The sequence below is a fragment of the Ptychodera flava genome, chromosome 1 (genome assembly GCF_041260155.1).
Source record: "Ptychodera flava strain L36383 chromosome 1, AS_Pfla_20210202, whole genome shotgun sequence".
NCBI lineage: Eukaryota > Metazoa > Hemichordata > Enteropneusta > Ptychoderidae > Ptychodera > Ptychodera flava.
Window position 1 is genome coordinate 52,752,121 of NC_091928.1, and position 7,260 is coordinate 52,759,380.

General features: G+C 37.4%; 1 long non-coding RNA gene across 1 annotated transcript; it reads left to right on the plus strand.

The window, feature by feature from the left end:
- Window positions 1–3,962: 3,962 nt before the first annotated feature.
- On the plus strand, window positions 3,963–5,928 carry LOC139142875 (uncharacterized). Its single transcript, XR_011554491.1, has 3 exons — window positions 3,963–4,061; window positions 4,972–5,088; window positions 5,824–5,928. It is a non-coding gene; the product is annotated as an uncharacterized lncRNA (long non-coding RNA).
- Window positions 5,929–7,260: the final 1,332 nt, after the last annotated feature.

Genomic DNA, 7,260 nt, shown 5'->3' on the forward strand with positions numbered 1-7,260 from the left:
TACAGAAACGGCCTCTTCTGCTTCATATCTGGACATTTTACTTGAATTTGACTCAAATGGTCACCTTTCTACTAGGCTATATGACAAGAGAGATGATTTCAACTTTAGTATAATCAATTTTCCACACCTCATCAGTAATATTCCACTCTCAACTGCTCATAGGGTATACATTTCCCAGCTTATTCGATATGCAAGAGCATGCAGTTTATATGGTGATTTTGTAAAGAGACATGGCCATCTCTCTTACAAACTGTTAAATCAAGGTTACACCAGAGCAAGACTTGTCTCTACATTCAAACGCTCTTTTGGCAGGTATCACAAGCTGGTAGATAAATACAATATCTCTCTTCGACAAATTATCACTGATGACATCGGTGACATGGGGCCTTAGTTCGTGACCACTACCTATCTGACTTACAGATTGATATATGGCGGGTGCCTCATGTGGGGCAGGATGCGCTTACTATTTTCGAAATACCTGACATCACTTCTTGGTCTTTTGGCCAGAGGTCAATATATCTTTCTTTTTATGAATTTGACTTTGTTTGTGTACCATCTATTTATTGTCTGTTCTGTGCTGTTTTGTGTCTATGTTTACAACTATTGTCTTACAAATTTTGACCTAGTGATATTTGCTTATGGATTGGTATGATTGCGATTATTATTCAAAACGGGAATAATATTTCCGTAAATACCTTTCAATGTCTTTTTGGATATCATTTTTGTGTTCTGTATTCAAATACCTTTCATTGGATCTACCACTCGATAGTTTAAAAGTATGTTTAGAGTAGTTAACAATGAATTTTCTAATTTATATCGCATTTATGCAAATTGGCTACCCACGATTATACAAATAAGGGGTTACAGCCCAATTTGGCAGCTCTACATCGTCAAATTTCATAAAGTGCAGATAACAAGCTTTCAGTAGACGTATGATGTGACGCTATGACGTGACTGGTTGAGTTAAAATTTTTAAGATACCGTTATTCAAAAGGGGAAAATATTTTAATGTAATTTCAATATAAATGTGCAAATATTTTGTGAAATTACTTTAATTTCTCTTTTAATATCAATTTTGTAATGTGCATGCCAATAACTTTCATTTGATATTGGATTCGATATTTTTAAAGTATGTTTACAGTGGTTTACAATAAATTTTCTAATTTCATATCGAAATATGCAAATTTGGTACCTGTGTGAATATGAAAATTAGGGGGCTACGGCCCCATTTGGAAGCTCCACATCGTCAATTTTCTTGAAGTAGAGATAATAAGATTAAGATGATGTATGATGTGCCTGTATCTTAGGTGGTTGAATCTGCCGCTCTTCTGTAACAAATTAAACATGTATGAAGAGTGTAGGGATTTCAAGTCATATAACCATCGACTAGTTTTCTGAATCGTAGATATATGAGATCACGATCTAAAAACAAATACAATCACTAATATTCATATTTTGTCGCCTATGTTACCAGCGAGCTGTGCACCTGACTTCATCTGTGCAAACAAGAGATGCATTCCGGCTGAATGGAAATGTGATGGCATCGCAGACTGTACTGATGGCAGTGATGAAGTAAATTGTAAGTTTGGTGATTTTACAGGGTCAAACGTCACGCAATAAAGTAACCTATCCTGTTTCCAATTCATTTCATCACTATTCCGTTGTGATTCGCCAACTTGTGATCACATCGATTGCAACATATTGGTGCGGGCGCTGAAACTGGATCATGCAAACGCAGAAGAAATCATGCAACGATCCACGTATCGTAATGGGAAGAGTAACAAAGTTAAATAATAATAAAAAAACGTTATCACTCAGACCGATGGCATTTGCTGTTGAAAAAGGACGTGTCAGACTATCGATAAACCAAGTACACATGGGACAACATGATAAAAGATGAGTGGGCCTACTGAAAGATTCAGCCGCGTGCGGGCGCCCGTTAATGGATGAATATTTCACTGTATACTTAATGGAATGCAAGTATACAATCTCGTCTCTACACGTGGTAGAAGGTACTACGAACAAAATCTATACATCAAATGGGAAAAGTCACTGAAAGAAGTGGATACAAGGCTCTCAAATTAAAAAATCAATGATATGTGATGATGGTGTAAGGTAAAGGGCGACGAAATGGGACGCGCACACGCTTTAGAGCGTTTCTGTGCAGATTTAACTCCAGCCTGTCGCAAACGGGTTACTTTGTAGCACATGTATCTAACATCACCTGTCATTGTTGAAATTGCGCTTTTACCTAATTTTTTGACCCAGTCTCTTAGAAATACATGTGACCTATAACCTTGTCATATTTTGACCCCCTAGGAAGCTGTTTTTTATTCAATATGAGCGAAAAATTAACATTTCTTCCCCATTTACATGGCGCATATTACCCATTCATCTAGAGATATTGTAAAAAAGTAGCGTGGTGACACCCTTTTATTAACAGTGCAAACTAAATGGTATTATGTCAGAATTTTATTCGCCAAGTTTGGTCAAAATGACACCATTCAAAGCGACAGGAAGAAAGTTCGAAAATTATGTAGTGATATAATTTCGATATCGTCATTTTGTGATCGATACTTATGTAAAATTTCTTTACAAACATCATGAAAACTAAACATTCGATAGATATGGATCTTAAATATTGGTATTTATTAAAATTAACTCATTTGCTAAGCTTTTTATAATTGCTTTCTTTAGTTTAAGTGAATTATATCATTTTTATTTATTTCTAATGACGCCATTTTAACGTCCGTTTCCATGGAAACGAGCGTGGTGACCCCCATTTTTTATTTTATTTTTGCACTGGCACAACTTCCAAGAATATTTTTGCAAAGTTTCAAGAAAGTGACACCACAACCTAATTTTGACGTAATTCGTAGTACTTCACCTTAAGCATGCATCTTGATGGTGCAAATAAAGCTGAATGATTGGTTGGTACGCGATTACACCAGAACTATATTTTCCATATTGTACGGTGCGTTTGAACCTGTGTTATTGAATCTACATGTCAATGGCTATTCTGCAACCATATGGAAAATATAGTTCTGGTGTAATCGTATACCAACCAATCATTCAGCTTTATTTGCACCATCGAGATGCATGCTTAACAAAACCATCATCACATGTCATTGATTATTCATTTGAGAGCCTTATATTCACTTCTTTCAGTGACTTTTTCCCATTGAGGGAGGCATAATGAGCCAGTGGCTAGAGCAGTGGACTCACGATCACAGGATGGTGGGTTCGAGCCCTGGCATGGCTATGGTGTTGTGTCCTTGAGCAAGGCACTTTATTCCTCTTTGCTTCTTTCCACCCAGGATTGATGGGTACCTGGTAGGACAGTGGCTGTAATGCTTGCTATTAGCTCTGCTGCGCTTATTGCCTGCACATGTGACCTGTTGTTTGCTGTCCGGGGAGTTGAGCGGTATCATATTAGGTCCAGTGACCAGGGGTAATAATAATTGTAAAGCGCCTTGAGCACATTTACTTGTGGATATGTGCGTTATATAAGAAGCCATTATTATCATTATTATGAAAGTGTGACTGTAACAGAAGCAATTACGGAATTATCGACTCACAGTGAAAATTAATCAATACAAAATCTCCTCATTTCTGGTCAATGATGACACACTCTTAAAAGGTTAGGCACTAATGTATTAATTTGTTGTCAAACAACACAAAGCAAATTGAGTGTACAGATAGTTTTACACTGTTAACATTTATATTCCGGAGTCTTTTGAATAAGAAAATTGTATTCAAACTTCACGCTAACCTCTTTTGACAAAAACCGAGTATGTTGAATAATGTGATTTTATATCAAGGTTGTATCACATGTGATATTTTAAAAACTAAACATTCGGAATTTCCTTCAGACCCGAGATGTGTAGGCTATCGTTCCACCATCACATTCACCGGTAGGACATGTAAACCTCTCGCTTGTCTACTTTTAGGTCCCTGCTCCGCTGACTTCCAGTGCCAGTCTGGTGACTGTATCTCGATATCGTCACGCTGTAACTCGCAGGATGACTGCCCAGACGGAGATGATGAAGAATCCTGTGTTGGTGAGTTATTTTGAAATTAAATATTCACATGCTACGTCAGAGGAATCGTGAGCGTTAAAGGCGGAGCCTCCCTTTAAAAGGACGCCAAGGTATGGCGGCGTTCATTGTGTAAGTGGACACCAAACAGGCAACACGCGGGCTCACGCTCCAGAAAATGCCACTTTTTAGTTTTCCCCGGTCGTAATAATGCAGACAGACTGCCAAGCGGTCAGCGCGAAGTTGCTGCCGATCGAACTCTGTGGTTATATTCAAAGTCTAGCGCGACTGGAAGACAATTTTGTAGGAAATTCGAGCGTTTTGTTGAGGAATCAATGACCGTTGGCAAGTTGAACCGACCGTCAATCAAAAGCTTGCATAAACTCTGTTTGCAGGATTAGCAAAATGTGACAAAAGGTTGAGATCAGTTTGTGTAATTAATGTTATAGAAATCAAACATTGTACTGGCCAAGTGTTTGACTGGGAGGAGAACTCCACTAATGCGAGAACCAGGGATTGAAAAGTGCGGCTTTAAAGCACAATTCATTGAATGGAAAATGGTCGCTTTTCATTTATAGATTGAAGGATTATATTGATCTAGAAAGTCAATTAGAGATGTTATTGGTTTGCGTTTTATTAACATGGGGCACACTGACTAACGTTAATCTCACGGTCACTTCAATTTTCGTTTCATTTAAGAGATCTTGTGCAAGATTTCGAAAAGACATAGATATGCATATGTGTTGACGAAATACGACAATCATTATACTAGATACATGCGATAAATATGCAAATGAACTGACGAAATAAGACCATTTGTACACAGAGGTTTGCTTTGAATTTTGCGTGAAAAACTTACCCGAATCCTCCATGGCTAATGCTCTCAAAAATATCAATTTTCTCCATTATAAACCATCACATTATCTCTTCCCAGTCTTTCCCCTAAACGAGTGTTTCCCAAACTTTCGTTGCTCGGATGAAAATTGTATTCCTCCGTCAGATGTATGTAATGACGTATTTGACTGCGATGACGGCTCAGACGAGGCTTTCTGTAAGTGTTATCCTGCACTGTGATCATAAACCGATTTTGTATGAATTAATCCTCCATTAATATGAATCCAATGTCACCATTTAATAGAGAATCTGTTCGTAACTGTTAGTTCTTCCTGTCTGAAGCATAGACGTTAAATGTTGTTCTTCAGAAAAGTGAGAATGATGTATTCTTGCGATTAACTAGTCATTCAGCCATAATAGTCTCATCTAACAATCTGAATTTATAACAGCAACTTTCTAAGATAGAATTCTACGTACAGAAGGTCCTAGAAAGTCTGTTATTTCTTTCATCATGCTAGATGTACTATTGCTGTAGGCCCACTCATTTATTTATGTCACCAGATCAAGCACATTTACAGAAATAAAACAGGGACAGCATAAATATCCGCGTTATAGTTACTGAAAGTTTTACACACTTCGCTTGTAGGCAAGACTTTAGTAGGTGTCTTTAATAGGCTTCTTCTCTTATTCTAATAAACATCATGCAAAGTATACCCAGTGTATGAGGTGTAACACAGTACAATTGAAATAACGATCGTCTCATTCATTTGACATAACAAGATGAATCACAATTAATTTACGTACGACAGTGCTTGTTGCAATTGAGTTCTTTAGATATCTCCCTAAAGTCCTCATTTCTACAACTCTTCGCTCACCACTGCACTGTGATATGGGATTTGACTCTAACATACTGACATAAATGGATATCAAATAATGGAATTCAATATTTCAGGTCCGTGCTTAACTTTCCTGTGTGACAACGGTAACTGTATTCCAGAAGATTGGCAGTGCGATAGCTATGATGATTGTGGTGATAACAGCGATGAAACACGTTGCGGTAAGTGCTTTTTCTCATCAGCAGAAAGGGCATTCAATGGATTAGATATTTTTTTAAAGCTTAGTGAGTTTCATTTCATATTTTGTACACAAAACCCGTGTTAATCATGCAATCTCTCCCAAATGGGCAAGCATAATTGCTGACATCATTTTTGCTAGAGCAAGGAAATTACTATGCAGATCATATGTCCATAGAAAAATTCTTTGAAGTGAGGACAAAATGATTCGTAATTTTTAGTTAATTAATTTTACGATTTCATGTTGATAATTTATCTAGGATTAAAACTTCACTAGATAGACAGATAGATTCTTTATTTAAGTACTATTGACCTCCGGCCATGAAGTACAAACGTTAGCGATATATTGTAAGGATCGCTAGTAAATAACATTTTATACAATATTACAAACACTGGAAAAGTTACAGACTGTTGCCCTTGTTAAGCAGGGTATTCTCCCTGAGTTGTGTGGCATAGAAAATATATCTGTTTAAATTTCTCAAAGTAGCACTATTACAAGTGGAAAGAAGTATAGCAAATTTATATACAAGCGGTGGATTAAAATAATAAGTGGCAATATATTTACATCTTAAATCTCTATACTTTGGGCAGACAAGAAGAAAATGAAACTCATCCCCGACAAGATTCAAATTACACATTTCACATATTCGATCAATTCTTGGAATATTATTCCATCTGCCACTCTCAATTTTGCCAGTCTCAAAGTTTCTGTTAGCATAATCAAATCGAAGTTTTGTAAATGAGAAGTAAAATCTACATCACACATTTTAGATGTCAAACCATGTATATTCCAGGAAATACAATGAATACGTACAGAATTGGTTTCCGGTGCCAAATTAGAATGTTTTTCGGAAAAAGAAGTATTCGGAATGTTATTACTGGTGCCGCTTTCAACTTGGCCTTGGCCTTCATCCTATCTGTTGCGGGTCGACCTACCAGACAAAGGACGGATATCATCACATGCGTTATCGTAGATGTATGTAGTGCCGTCGATTTTGAGTTTGTCGTAGGACAGGAATGCCCTCTTTCCCTCTGCTCTCGCCGCTGCCAGATGGTGTCCGAGTTTTCGTCGTATGTCTCTCACTCTTTTAGTAAAATCTTCAGTTACCTTGAACTCGGTATCTTTCAAAACCTTGGCTGCTTCATACACCTGTTTTCGTTGCTGGTAACGGTTGAATTTCGCAATAATCGGTTGTGGGCGAGAGCGAGCACTTGTAAGCCGATGGACACGATCAAACTCAATACATTGGCCGTCAATACCAAGTTTCTCAGAGATAAGAGATCTAACCTTTGCTTCGGATTGGTCCCATGATTCG